General features: G+C 44.4%; 1 long non-coding RNA gene and 1 pseudogene across 1 annotated transcript in view; both read left to right on the top strand.

Annotated features, from left to right (window-relative positions):
- Window positions 1–4,755, top strand: part of LOC133568976 (uncharacterized) — a 30,435-nt gene extending 25,680 nt beyond the window's left edge. Inside the window, exon 3 of the long non-coding RNA XR_009809718.1 lies at window positions 4,391–4,755. This is a non-coding gene — a long non-coding RNA (uncharacterized LOC133568976). The remainder of the gene's footprint in view (window positions 1–4,390) is intronic.
- A 435-nt stretch (window positions 4,756–5,190) lies between these two features.
- The window catches only part of LOC133567904 (dynein axonemal heavy chain 11-like), a 74,279-nt pseudogene continuing 64,384 nt past the window's right edge, over window positions 5,191–15,085 (top strand).

The following is a 15,085-nucleotide window of genomic DNA, read 5'->3' on the forward strand; positions in this document are numbered from 1 at the left end:
TTCCCTACACCTGAAAGTGTCCTAAACCAGGGCTGTTCAAAGAATCACAATCAGAAATACTTTAATAATCCCCGAGGGGAAATTAAGATTTTCAGCACAATCCCATTCAAGAGCAGATAAACATTACAGGGAGACAGAACAGGATCAAACATTACAGGGAGACGAAACAGCATCAAACATTACAGGGAGACAGAACAGGATCAAACATTACAGGGAGACAGAACAGGATCAAACATTACAGGGAGACAAAACAGCATCAAACATTACAGGGAGACAAAACAGGATCAAACATTGTTGGGAGCCAGAAGAGGACCAAAATTGTTGGGAGACAAAACAGGATCAACCATTACAGGGAGACAGAACAGGATTAAACATTACACGGAGACAGAACAGGATCAAACATTACAGGGAGGAGACAGAACAGGATCAAACATTACAGGGAAGAGACCTAACAGGATCAAACATTACAGGGAAGAGACCTAACAGGATCAAACATTACAGGGAGGAGACAGAACAGGATCAAACATTACAGGGAGACAGAACAGGATCAAACATTACAGGGAGGAGACAGAACAGAATCAAACATTACATGGAGACAGAACTGGATTAAACATTACAGGGAGACAGAACAGGATCAAACATTAAAGGGAGACAGAACAGGATCAAAAATTACAGGGAGACATAACAGGGTCAAACATTACAGGGAGACACAACAGGATCAAACATTACAGGGAGACAGAACCGGATCAAACATCACAGGGAGACAAAACAGAATCAAACATTACAGGGAGACAGAACAGGACCAAACATTACAGTGAGACAGAACAGGATCAAACATTGCAGGGAGACAGAACAGGATCAAACATTACAGGGAGACAGAACAGGGTCAAACATTACAGGGAGACACAACAGGATCAAACATTACAGGGAGACAGAACCGGATCAAACATCACAGGGAGACAAAACAGAATCAAACATTACAGGGAGACAGAACAGGACCAAACATTACAGTGAGACAGAACAGGATCAAACATTGCAGGGAGACAGAACAGGATCAAACATTACAGGGAGACAGAACAGGATCAACCATTACAGGGAGACAGAACAGGATCAACCATTACAGGGACACAGAACAGGATCAAACATTACAGGGAGACAGAACAGGATCAAACATTACAAGGGGACAGAACAAGATCAAACATTACAAGGGGACAGAACAAGATCAAACATTACAGGGAGACAGAACATAATCAAACATTACAGGGGGACGGAACAGGATCAAACATTACAGGGAGACAGAACATAATCAAACATTACAGGGAGACAGAACAGGATCAACCTTTGCAGGGAGACAGAACAGAATCAAACATTATAAGGAGACAGAACAGGATCAAACATTACAGGGAGACAGAACAGAATCAAACATTACAGGGAGACAGAACAGGATCAAACATTACAGGGAGACAGAACATAATCAAACATTACAGGGAGACAGAACAGGATCAACCTTTGCAGGGAGACAGAACAGGATCAAACATTATAGGGAGACAGAACAGGATCAAACATTACAGGGAGACAGAACAGGATCAAACATTACAGGGAGACAGAACATAATCAAACATTACAGGGAGACAGAACAGGATCAACCTTTGCAGGGAGACAGAACAGAATCAAACATTATAGGGAGACAGAACATAATCAAACATTACAGGGAGACAGAACAGGATCAACCTTTGCAGGGAGACAGAACAGGATCAAACATTATAGGGAGACAGAACAGAATCAAACATTATAGGGAGACAGAACAGGATCAAACATTACAGGGAGACAGAACAGAATCAAACATTATAGGGAGACAGAACAGGATCAAACATTACAGGGAGACAGAACAGGATCAAACATTGCAGGGAGACAGAACAGGATCAAACATTACAGGGAGACAGAACAGGATCAAACATTGCAGGGAGACAGAACAGGATCAAACATTACAGGGAGACAGAACAGGATCAAACATTGCAGGGAGACAGAACAGGATCCAACATTACAGGGAGACAGAACAGGATCCAACATTACAGGGAGACAGAACAGGAACGCTGACGGGTCTGACAACTTGCGTCGCCCCTTACAAAAAAGTTAAGAAACAGGTAAAGAAAGGGGACGAGAAAAAAAATAGTTCAGTCTAAGCCGGGGCCCTTGGAGAGGGGTCCAGACTGAGGCCAAGGGAAAAAAATGGTAAAAAGGTAAACCATCAAAGGACATTAGAAGAGCAGAGCTGATGCAAGCAGCCACAAAAGTAAAACAACAAAAACAAAATATATGCACTGTGGTGGCCTCTGTGGTGTTACACGCCATGGTCTGCATGGCCAGAGACAGGAGCAGACCCAACAAAGCAACCAAGAGAGCCGACTCCACCCTCGGCCGCCCACCAACTTGAGCCAACAAAAAACGTGTGTTCCATATTCTACAAAGAAAATAAACATGTCCGAGATTAAACAAAAAACAACAACAGATAAATGTAACTCATCTTGTCTTCTATGTCCGGAATTCTTGTGTTCTGACAAATCTTTTAGTGCAAGAAAGGTTTCTTACCTTCGTCAGAGCAGTCCGAGCTTCCTGGTGCGACGTGTCTGATAACAAATGACCAGGTCGACAAAACCTTTCAAAATAAAGTTTCCTGACCCGGTCATCACCAGCATGTCAGTTGAGATCAGTGGTCTGTTGTGGCAGATTGTCTTCTTCTTCTGATGATTCTTTCCTTCTTGCATTCATTTCTGTCTTCTTCTTCCTGGTCAGCTGTCTGTAGACACGTCACACCAGGAAGGTACGACTGGTCCTGGTCAGCTGTCTGTAGACACGTCACACCAGGAAGGTACGACTGGTCCTGGTCAGCTGTCTGTAGACACGTCACACCAGGAAGGTACGACTGGTCCTGGTCAGCTGTCTGTAGACACGTCACACCAGGAAGGTACGACTGGTCCTGGTCAGCTGTCTGTAGACACGTCACACCAGGAAGGTACGACTGGTCCTGGTCAGATGTCTGTAGACACGTCACACCAGGAAGGTACGACTGGTCCTGGTCAGCTGTCTGTAGACACATCACACCAGGAAGGTACGACTGGTCCTGGTCAGCTGTCTGTAGACACTTCACACCAGGAAGGTACGACTGGTCCTGGTCAGATGTCTGTAGACACGTCACACCAGGAAGGTACGACTGGTCCTGGTCAGCTGTCTGTAGACACGTCACACCAGGAAGGTACGACTGGTCCTGGTCAGCTGTCTGTAGACACGTCACACCACGAAGGTACGACTGGTCCTGGTCAGATGTCTGTAGACACGTCACACCAGGAAGGTACGACTGGTCCTGGTCAGCTGTCTGTAGACACATCACACCAGGAAGGTACGACTGGTCCTGGTCAGATGTCTGTAGACACGTCACACCAGGAAGGTACGACTGGTCCTGGTCAGATGTCTGTAGACACGTCACACCAGGAAGGTACGACTGGTCCTGGTCAGCTGTCTGGAGACAGTCACACCAGGAAGGTACGACTGGTCCTGGTCAGCTGTCTGTAGACACTTCACACCAGGAAGGTACGACTGGTCCTGGTCAGCTGTCTGGAGACAGTCACACCAGGAAGGTACGACCAAGGCTAAAGTGTCAAACTGTCAGCAGGTCAGAAAGCTTTCTTACCTCTGTTTTTGAGAATGAAAGTTCAACATTTGCACACAAAAAAAAAAGATTGCTGTATGTCAAGTAACACAATGTTGCTGTTTTTGATGCTGCATTGTTAAAAAGCTTAATAGGATGTCATGGCTGCAGATCACAGACATGCTGCAAGATACATTGTGCCACACTGCCCCCAAGTGGTCGTCACAGGTGTCGCATTTTACAGCAGACCTGAATGCAATAATAATTATGTATAGCATATCTACATAGACTGATTGCACTCTATTTTTATTATCTTGTCGTGCATTCAAACATTTAATTTCCTATATATTGTGTGCCTATAATGAAGAATATATATGATTATTTTTATTGATGAAAACATGTATGTCTCGTTTATAGTTGTAAATATGTGTGTAAACATACGTGTGCTTATAAGTTTGTGTGTGTACACATATATGTATGAGTTTATATATATATATATATGTATATGTATATATATATATATATATATGTGTGTGTGTATTATAACCTGACCTGTCCTGTGCTGGTCCTTGTTAAGGGATCAGGTGACAGAGTAGCAGGTGTATCACTTTACCAGTGGAAGGTATTTGAGTAGTCGTCTCTGCACAGGACACCAGCTGACATATTGGAGATAACATAACCTCATTTCGACTAAACCCAATTCCTTCTTTATTACCACTTACCTTTCTTTTTCCATTTTGTTAGCATTCTTGGGCTGTGTCCATGGCTGAGGTTGTTGGTCAAAGCAGCAGGCCCCCCCAGGACCTCATTCTCACAGCCCAGGACCCCTCTCTCACAGCCCAGGACCCCTCTCTCACAGCCCAGGACCCCTCTCCCACAGCCCAGGACCTCATTCTCACAGCCCAGGACCCCTCTCTCACAGCCCTGGACCCCTCTCTCACAGCCCAGGAACCCTCTCTCACAGCCCAGGACTCTTCTCTCACAGCCCAGGACCCTTCTCCCACAGCCCAGGACCCCTCTCTCACAGCCCTGAACCCCTCTCTTACAGCCCAGGATCCCTCTCTCACAGCCAAGGACCCCTCTCTCACAGCCCAGGACCCCTCTTTCACAGCCCAGGACCCCTCTTTCACAGCCCAGGACCCCTCTTTCACAGCCCTGGACCCCTCTCTCACAGCCCAGGACCCCTCTCTCACAGCCCAGGACCCCTCTCTCACAGCCCAGGACCCCTCTCTCACAGCCCAGGACCCTTCTCCCACAGCCCAGGACCCCTCTCTCACAGCCCCGAACCCCTCTCTTACAGCCCAGGACCCCTCTCTCTCAGCCCAGGACCCCTCTCTCACAGCCCAGGACCCCTCTCTCACAGCCCAGGACCCCTCTTTCACAGCCCAGGACCCCTCTTTCACAGCCCAAGAGCCCTCTTTCACAGCCCAGGACCCCTCTCTCACAGCCCAGGACCCCTCTCTCACAGCCCTGGACCCCTCTCTCACAGCCCAGGACCCCTCTCTCACAGCCCAGGACCCTTCTCCCACAGCCCAGGACCCCTCTCTCTCAGCCCTGAACCCCTCTCTTACAGCCCAGGACCCCTCTCTCACAGCCCAGGACCCCTCTCTCACAGCCCAGGACCCCTCTCTCACAGCCAAGGACCCCTCTCTCACAGCCCAGGACCCCTCTCTCACAGCCAGCGTGGAGCTGTCGGACCAGAGAGTGGACTTCCTTCGAGAACAGGCCTTCTCCGTGTTGCGCGTGAAGACGGATCAATGGAAGCGCTTCATCAGCGCCGAGGAGAATCAGCATGTCATTCTAGACTTCCTGGACCACGTTTGGAGCAGCAGGCTGCTGCTCTGCAGCGGACCAGGAGGGACACTTCACGCAGGAGATGCTCAGGTGCACATACTTATTTTTCTTTCATTTACCACCAGTACTTCTTCTAAAGCAGGGGTCGGCAACCCGCGGTTCCGGAGGCGCATGCGGCTCTTTAGCGCCGCCCTAGTGGCTCTCTGGAGCTTTTTCTAAAATACTGTATTTCCATGAATTGCCGCCGGTCATATAGTATGTGCATGCTTACTATTACCGCCGGGTCAAACTCGTCACGTCACGAGTGACACTTCACCTGTCATCATTTTCAAAATGGAGAAGGCGGAGAGGAGGAGCGGAAGAGCGACCTGGACTGAGGTTTTATTGAAAAATAAACAAAGTCAAACTGCTCAAGCCATGTCCTTCCTTGGTGGTCCTGGGAACCCGCAAGACGACGGCTTGAGACCGTCACAATACCGTAGCTGCGTGTGTCAAATATGAGTCATTAAATGACTCCCGCCTCCTGGTGGTAGAGGGCGCTAGTGATCCTTCTTGCGACTACCCGGCTGCAGAAGAAGTGACAATGAGTGACGTGGATTGTGATATGACGCGGGGGGTGCATGACGGACCTTTTAGGATGTAACACCTATGCTGGCTATGTAAACAATTGGGCTGAAATAAAGCATGTTCCAGTCCTAAATACCCAGTGTATTATTTATACAATAACACTTCCTGGTGGTAGCGGTGGGATAAAGAGATCACCCACGGAGCAGAACGGGAGGGGGAGTTGTCCGAGGATAATTCTGTAGTCGCCCGCACTTGAGGAACGCAGCTAACTGATGGCAGCGGTCTAATAGAGGTTTTCTAAATTTGACTTTCAATGGAAGCAGGAGGTAATAAAGCAAGATCTCCATCGAGACAGAGAGACTTTTAAAACTGAAGTAAGATAAGGAAGACTTCTATAAACAAGTTATCGATGCTTTTGATCAGAAGGAGCTGGCATGGATATCATTTATAAGTAAAGGTAAGACCATAATACAATTTTTTTATTAAATGTGCTTTTCATGATGGTATCCTTACATCACACTCAAATTTTTACTGCATGCCTTTGGTAAGTGCCGGTGTGAGAAGAGGTTTTAAAATAATAAGCGCATGCTTACTTTTACCACATGCCTTTGGTAAGTAAGAGGTTTTAAATTAATTAGCGTCCTGGCGGCAATTCAAGGAAATACGGTATATGAAAAATCGAAAAAGATGTTTTAATACGGTTTCTGTAGGAGGACAAACATGACACAAACCTCCCTAATTGTTATAAAGCACACTGTTTGTATTAAACATGCTTCATTGAGTCGAGTATTTGGCGAGCGCCGTTTTGTCCTACTAATTTTGGCAGTGCTTGAACTCACCGTAGTTTGTTTACATGTACAACTTTCTCCGACTTCCGAAGACGTGTTTTATGTCACTTCTTTTTCTGTCTCATTTGGTCCACCAAACTTTTAACGTTGTGCATGAATGCACAAAGGTGAGTTTTGTTGAAGTTAATGACTTGTGTGGAGTGCTACTCAGACATATTTGGTCACTGCAAGCTAATCGATGCTAACATGCTATTTAGGCTAGCTATATTGCATCATTATGCCACATTTGTAGCTATATTTGAGCTCATTTGGTGTCCTTTAAGTCCTCTTAATTCAATTTATATCTCATGACACACTATCTGTATGTAGTATGGCTTTTATTTTTATGCAGATTTGTTTTTGTATTTTTGGTCCAATATGGCTCTTTTCAACATTTTGGGTTGCCGACCCCTGTTCTAAAGGGTGACCTGCTGTTTAACGGCCTTAAAGACTGCAATGGACTCTCTAACATCAAGTCCTATCCATCTTTATCTGATCTCTTCATGCAGGAAATGAGCCCTTTAGCGCTTTTGTTTTTGATAAATGTCCATCCAATATTCTGACTGCTCATCAAAAAGTGTGGCAAGTGAGTAAGACCACTATAACAATGTCACCATTCTGCTACTCATACTGGAAATAAGCTGTCATTCACAATGCTTATGTAAGACAACAACACTTATGTTTGGCTTCAACATTGTAAACAAGTAGCTGCAGTAACAATTAAGTCAACAGATGGAAGGTCCTCCATTGTGCAGATTATATCTTCACTAAAAACATCCAGGAAGTGCAAACAATATTTACATGTGACCTGAAAATGAACCAAATATGAGTGATATTGTTATTATAGGTGCTAACGCAGACGGACTATTTTAGCGGCGCATTGATAGCAATGAACTCATGCTAACTTACGCTGCTATTGTTGACACACTGAAGCTTTTGCTTCCTCTCAAATTGCGGATTATAAGTCGAACTTGCTAGTAGACAAACGTGCTCCTGGATCGACGGGCTTTTCAACTAGAACCTATATGTTACCTGCTCAGTGGTCTCGTGGTTAGAGTGTCTGCCCTGGGATGGGTAGGTTGTGAGTTCAAACCCCGGCCGAGTCATACCAAAGACTATAACGGGTAGGGAACCTATGGCTCTAGAGCCAGATGTGGCTCTTTTGATGACTACATCTGGCTCTTAGATAAATCTTAGCTGACATTGCTTAACGCTAAAAATAACGTTCAAAATATAAAACATTCTCATGCATTTAAATCCATCCATCCGTTTCCTACCGCACCTGTTCAAGAAATCGCATTAATGGTAAGAAGTATTTTATGTCACGATGGGGGGGGGGGGGGGGGGGGGTCGCAGCTTGCTGTTGGGTCGTTCTCCCAGGAAGGCAGACGGACTAATCGGGACATGGCATTTGGGTAAAAACATGACTTAATTTAAACTAAAAAAAGATACAAACAAAAATCGCTCACAGCGGAGGCACAACTTGGGCTAAAGAACAAAGCTAACACATAAACAGACTATGAACATAAATCAAACAAAACTTACTTGGCATGGCATGAAGCACGAAACTATGGCAAGGCATGAAACAAGTCAGCACAGAGCAAGAAAAGATCACATTGACGCCAGGGCGACTGACTGGCAAAGACAAGCTTAAATACCACCTCTGATTAGTGCTCGGGAAGCAGGTGAGCAGGCATTTTGTCCACCAGAGACAGGTGGACAAAATGAGTAACCAAGGAAACAAGACAAGGGAGTGGAAAAAAACAGGAACTTAAAGAGTCCAAAGGACAAACAGCACATGGCCAAACAAAAACATGATCAACAGACATGACATTTTATTTATTATTGGTTAGCTTCAGAATAATAATGTTATTAAAAAGAATAAGACACTTTTTATACTCTAAAAATGTTGGTCTTACTTAAAAATGCACGCATTTAGTTGTATTCAGTGTTAAAAAATATGATATGGCTCTCACGGAAATACATTTTGAAATATTTGGCTTTCATGGCTCTCTCAGCCAAAAAGGTTCCTGACCCCTGGACTATAAAAATGGGAGCCATTACCTCCTTGCTTGGCACTCAGCATCAAGGCTTGGAATTGGGGGTTAAATCAACAAAAAATGATTCCTGGACGTGGCCACCACTGCTGCTCACTGCTCCCCTCACCTCCCAAGGGGTGAACAAGGGGATGGTTCAAATGCAGAGGACACATTTCACCACACCTAGTGTGTGTGTGTGTGACAATCATTGCTACTTTAACTTTACTTTAACTGTGCTTGAGGAAGAAGAAATGTTATGTTATTTGCAATGAAATGAAAGTGAGCAGGAAATGAAGCTTCAAACAAAGAAAATGACGTAAACAGACAATGAACAATAAAACAGACAATAAACAATAAAACATATTTACCAGTACAAATGGCACAGCACCAAAACTAAAACCAGTCCAGTCCTCCACTCCACATGACTCAGCATCTGACAACAACAGATAAAACCGAGGCACACTCTAATTGAGTTCAAATGTCTCCCATACTTAATGGACTGTGGGCCAGTATCTAATGTGTCAGTTTGTGAAACAAGTCACTACCTTTTTCTGGTGATTTCAATGCCCTTGAAAGCATTCCAACTCTTTCTGCACCTGTGAAGATGTCCCCGTCGTGGAAGACCAAGTTTCTGTGTGTGCTGAAGAAGAAAGAAATCAAGAGGATCGCCGGCCATGGATTCTGGCAGCAAGTCCGGCTGGGGGAAGTTCCTGCTGACCCCATGGAGCACCTGCCTGTGGTCATCTCACAGGTACACCCCGCTGATCCTTGACAATGGTCACTCTCCCACTGTGTGTATGTCCGCTGTTTGTGTGTGTCTGTGTGTGTATGTGTTGTCCAACTGTGTGTGTCCGCTGTGTGTAGGTGTTGCTGTGTGTGTTGTCCAACTGTGTGTAGGTGTTGCTGTGTGTGTTGTCCAACTGTGTGTGTCCACTGTGTGTAGGTCTTGCTGTGTGTGTGTCCGCCATGTGTGTGTGTGTAGGTCTTTCTGTGTGTGTTGTCTAACTGTGTGTGTCCACTGTGTGTAGGTGTTGCTTTGTGTGTGTCCGCTGTGTGTAGGTGTTGCTGTGTGTGTTGTCCAACTGTGTGTGCCCGCTGTGTGTAGGTGTTGCTGTGTGTGTTGTCCAGCTGTGTGTCCGCTGTGTGTAGATGTTGCTGTGTGTGTGTGTGTGTGTGTGTAAGTGTTGCTGTGTGTGTTGTCCAACTGCATGTGTCCGCTGTGTGTAGGTGTTGCTGTGTGTGTTGTCCAACTGCATGTGTCCGCTGTGTGTAGGTGTTGCTGTGTGTGTTGTCCAACTGCATGTGTCCGCTGTGTGTAGGTGTTGCTGTGTGTGTTGTCCAACTGTGTGCGTCCGCTGTGTGTAGGTGTTGCTGTGTGTGTTGTCCAACTGCATGTGTCCGCTGTGTGTAGGTGTTGCTGTGTGTGTTGTCCAACTGCATGTGTCCGCTGTGTGTAGGTGTTGCTGTGTGTGTAGTCCAACTGTGTGTGTGTGTGTGTGTGTGTAGGTCTTGCTGTGTGTGTTGTCCAACTGTGTGTGTCTGCTGTGTGTAGGTGTTGCTGTGTGTGTCTGCTGTGTGCAGGTCTTGCTGTGTGTGTTGTCCAACTGTGTGTGTCTGCTGTGTGTAGGTGTTGCTGTGTGTGTTGTCCAACTGTGTGTGTCTGCTGTGTGCAGGTCTTGCTGTGTGTGTTGTCCAACTGTGTGTGTCTGCTGTGTGCAGGTCTTGCTGTGTGTGTTGTCCAACTGTGTGTGTCCGCTGTTTGTAGGTGTTGCTGTGTGTGTTGTCCAGCTGCGTGTGTCCGCTGTTTGTAGGTGTTGCTGTGTGTTTTGTCCAACTGTGTGTGTCTGCTGTGTGCAGGTCTTGCTGTGTGTGTTGTCCAACACTTTGGACCATGAGGCGTGGCCTGAGGTGGTGTCGGAGGACATCCGCCACCACATGGAGAAGCTGAGGAGCATTGTGGTCACCCTGAGAGGACGAGCTGAGGGTCGCACTTTGCTGCCTCTTCCTCTCGGTGTGGAAGCAGCAGGACCTCCAGACATGGAGCTGAGGTCAGCAGGTCATTCCAAATGCTTTGCAGGATTTGACTTTTTATGTCTTTTGGTCAGGGGCCTGATCTACTTTGATGCAAATAACAAGTGCTAAACAGCATGTGCAAACTATATAAATTGCGTGTACTAATAGCAGGCATGTTGCGTGTAGTCTACAGAGACGACTAAGATAAAAAGTGCAAAGGTGGTGCAGAGCCTCCTATTTAAATCTGCTTTCTGGCATTTTTTCCGACATTAATGGCATCATATGCTCCAACATGTGGCCTTTTGTCATGTTGTTGACATGCAGCACACACATGGAATATGTAGCACCTAGGATTGTACGCTATACTGGTACTAGTACATGCTAATCAATCATATTCCGTACTATACCACCTCTAAAAAGTACTGCCGCCACCCCCTTTTTTTTTTAAGGGGCATGAAGGCGCGTCGTCACATCGTGACATTGCTGGTTTTACGATTAGAGTAGCATGTTCAGCAGCGCGCACACACAGAGTACTTACAAGCAGACACAGTTTGAAGACAGAAAAGGAAGAACGGATGCATTTTGGTGTAAAAAGTGAAGATAAAGGTGAAGTTGTAACACTGAAACACCCTCAGGAAGAGATGCTTTTAGACATGGCTAGCTAGCAGCTAAATCAAATCAAATCAACTTTATTTATAAAGCACATTTAAAATTTACCACAGGGGGAGCCAAAGGTTAAAAGATAATATGAGAAACGAGCTAACAACACAACACAAACAGAACATGATAAAAGACAAATAAATAAAACATAAAACAGGTTGACAGCAGGTGTATAATGGTTACTTCTAAATCACTAATCCTGGCCTCCATGGCGACAAGTAAAGGATGTTTCTTCCAAGTAGCATTATCACTGAAGGACGAGGAATAGCTAAACATGCCTCACTACACACCATAGGAGGATACAATAGCTCACCTGTGTCACAATGTAAACAAACGCCATGGGTGGATCTACACCTGACATCCACTGTAATGATACCAAGTACAGGAACCAATATTTTTTAGCAGCTTTTAAAAATATATATATATATATAATGTTTATAAAGTCAGTAAATATGTCCCTGGACACATGAGGACTTTGAATATGACCAATGTATGATCCTGTAACTACTTGGTATCGCATCGATACCTAAATGTGTGGTATCATCCAAAACTAATGTGTGGTATCAAAAAAGAGAAGAATATGTGATTAGTACATTTTAACAGAAGTGTAGATAGAACATGTTAAAACAGAAAACAGGTCGACACCTACCCTTTACATCAGTATTTTAACCTTATTTTTATTGCTTTATTACGTATTATATTTTATTGTATGATCCTGTAACTACTTGGTATCGCATCGATACCTAAATGTGTGGTATCATCCAAAACTAATGTGTGGTATCAAAGAAGAGAAGAATAAGTGATTATTACATTTGAATAGAAGTGTAGATAGAACATGTTAAAACTGAAAATAAGCAGATATTAACAGTAAATGAACAAGTAGGTTAATAATCCATTTTCTACAGTTTGTCCCTCATAATGTGTATAAAATAATAGGTGTATAAATGAGACAATATGTTAGTGCATACTAATTAGGAGTCTTTGTTTGTTTACTTACTACTAAAAGACAAGTTGTCTAGTATGTTCAACATTTTATTGAAGGACTAAATAACAATAATAAACATATGTTTCATCGACACTAACATGTTTTGTTACAATAATGCTTTATTTTGTGGTCCCCCTTTATTTAGAAAAGTATCAAAATACATTTTGGTGCTGGTACTAAAACCTTTTATGGGTTATATTAAATCACCACCTGGACAACAGAACCTAGTCTTAGCACACTGATGGTGTGTTCTGGAAAGTGCTGCAGTGATTCTAATACTTCTTTTTCACATGAGAGCTATGTTACAGTAATATATTTATATATATTTCCTGTCTGAAAAATGAATGCAAAACAAATCAATGGAAGCCCGTTAAGTCATCCAGCAGCTGTAAGATTACACAATAATATATCTACAACATAATATGTCTCATATTTTCATTTTTGACGGTGCAAAAATGTTGAGTGAATATTCTCTCTTCCTCAAATGTTTGTCCTTGCAGCACGACTGTCTTCTTTGTCACGGCCGTTTGTGCTGAACTGTGCCAGTTTGCACATCCTTTCTAGATGTACTAAGGATAGATGCAGAACAGCAGCGGCAGAACAGTTTCAGTCTTGATAAAGCACGCGGTTATCTTTGCATCTTCTCCTTCCGGTACTGTGGGCGGTCTCACAGTCAACATATATTAGCAAATACTTGAAGGCTGACTCGCTGGATGATTCGTGATCCCGAGGTTGCTCATGTGAGAGAAGCAATCCTCTGCTCTTGAGTTTAGTCCTTTAGATTTGCGTGTGCTATCAAGTTTGCACGTGTTTGACAGACATTTTTGCTCCATCAGCTCCACTGGTTGGCCACTGGATGGAGGCTTGTTGTACTCCATGGAAAGTCTAGTTGTTGAGTGGTCACGACAGATCTGGGACGTCCTGAAGAAAGACTCTGGAGATCTGCTGCTCCAGGGAGACCACCCGGGCCCCAACGTGGAGCTCCAGTTCTGGACTTCTCAGAGGGAGAATCTTCTTGGGATTCAGTTGCAGGTAGTCTTTTTCCATATGAGTTGGGAAATTGTGTTGTAAATATAAACAGATTACAATGATTTGCAAATCCTTTTCAAGCCATATTCAGTTGAATATGCTATAAAGACAACATATTTCATGTTCAAACTCATAAACTTTATTGTTTTTTTGCAAATAATAATTAACTTAGAATTTCATGGCTGCAACACGTGCCGAAGTAGTTGGGAAAGGGCATGTTCACCACTGTGTTACATCACCTTTTCTTTTAACAACACTCAATAAACGTTTTGGGAACTGAGGAAACTAATTGTTGAAGCTTTGAAAGTGGAATTCTTTCCCATTCTTGTTTTATGTAGAGCTTCAGTCCTTCAACAGTCCGGGGTCTCCGCTGTCCTATTTTACGCTTCATAATGCACCACACATTTTCCATGGCAGACAGGTCTGGACTGCAGGCGGGCCAGGAAAGTACCCGCACTCTTTTACTACGAAGCCACGCTGTTGTAACACGTGCTGAATGTGGCTTGACATTGTCTTGCTGAAATAAGCAGGGGCGTCCATGATAACGTTGCTTGGATGACAACATATGTTGCTCCAAAACCTGTATGTACCTTTCAGTATTAATGGTGCCTTCACAGATGTGTAAGTTAGCCATGCCTTGGGCACTAATACACCCCCATACCATCACACATGCTGGCTTTTACACTCTGCGCCTATAACAATCCGAATGGTCACTCTGGAGGACACCACGTCCTCTGTTTCCAAATATAATTTAAAATGTGGACTCGTCAGACCACGGAACACCTTTCCACTTTGCATCAGTCCATCTTAGATGATCTCGGGCCCAGCCAAGCCGGCGGCGTTTCAGAGTGTTGTTGACAAATGGGTTCGGCTTTGCATAGTAGAGTTTTAACTTGCACTTACAGATGTAGCGACCAACTGTAGTTACTGACAGTGGTTTTATGAAGTGTTCCTGAGCCCATGTGGTGATATCCTTTACACACTGCTAAGTTTTTGATGCAGTACCACCTAAGGGCTCAAAGGTCCGTAATATCATCGCTTACGTGCAGTGATTTCTCCAGATTCTCTGAACCTTTTGATGATTTTACGGAGCGTAGATGGTAAAATCCCTAAATTCATTGCAATAGCTCGTTGAGAAATGTTGTTCTAAAACTGTTCAACAATTTGCTTACAAAGTGGTGACCCTCACCTGACAGTTTTCCTTCCTCCTACGCCACTTTGGTCTCCTCAGCATAACAGAAGTGTTCAGGATTCTTGACCGCACCATTTGACCGTGAAATTCTTGGACCGGCGCAAGACGGACGAGAGCAAAAGCATTTGCCAAGAATGGTTTCATTAATAAAGAACGAAAGTCGGAGGTTCGAAGACGATCAGATACCGTCGTAGTTCCGACCATAAACGATGCCAACTAGCGATCCGGCGGCGTTATACCCATGACCCGCCGGGCAGTGTCCGGGAAACCAAAGTCTTTGGGTTCCGGGGGGAGTATGGTTGCAAAGCTGAAACTTAAAGGAATTGTACTCAG

This window comes from Nerophis ophidion, linkage group LG14 (genome assembly GCF_033978795.1).
Source record: "Nerophis ophidion isolate RoL-2023_Sa linkage group LG14, RoL_Noph_v1.0, whole genome shotgun sequence".
NCBI lineage: Eukaryota > Metazoa > Chordata > Actinopteri > Syngnathiformes > Syngnathidae > Nerophis > Nerophis ophidion.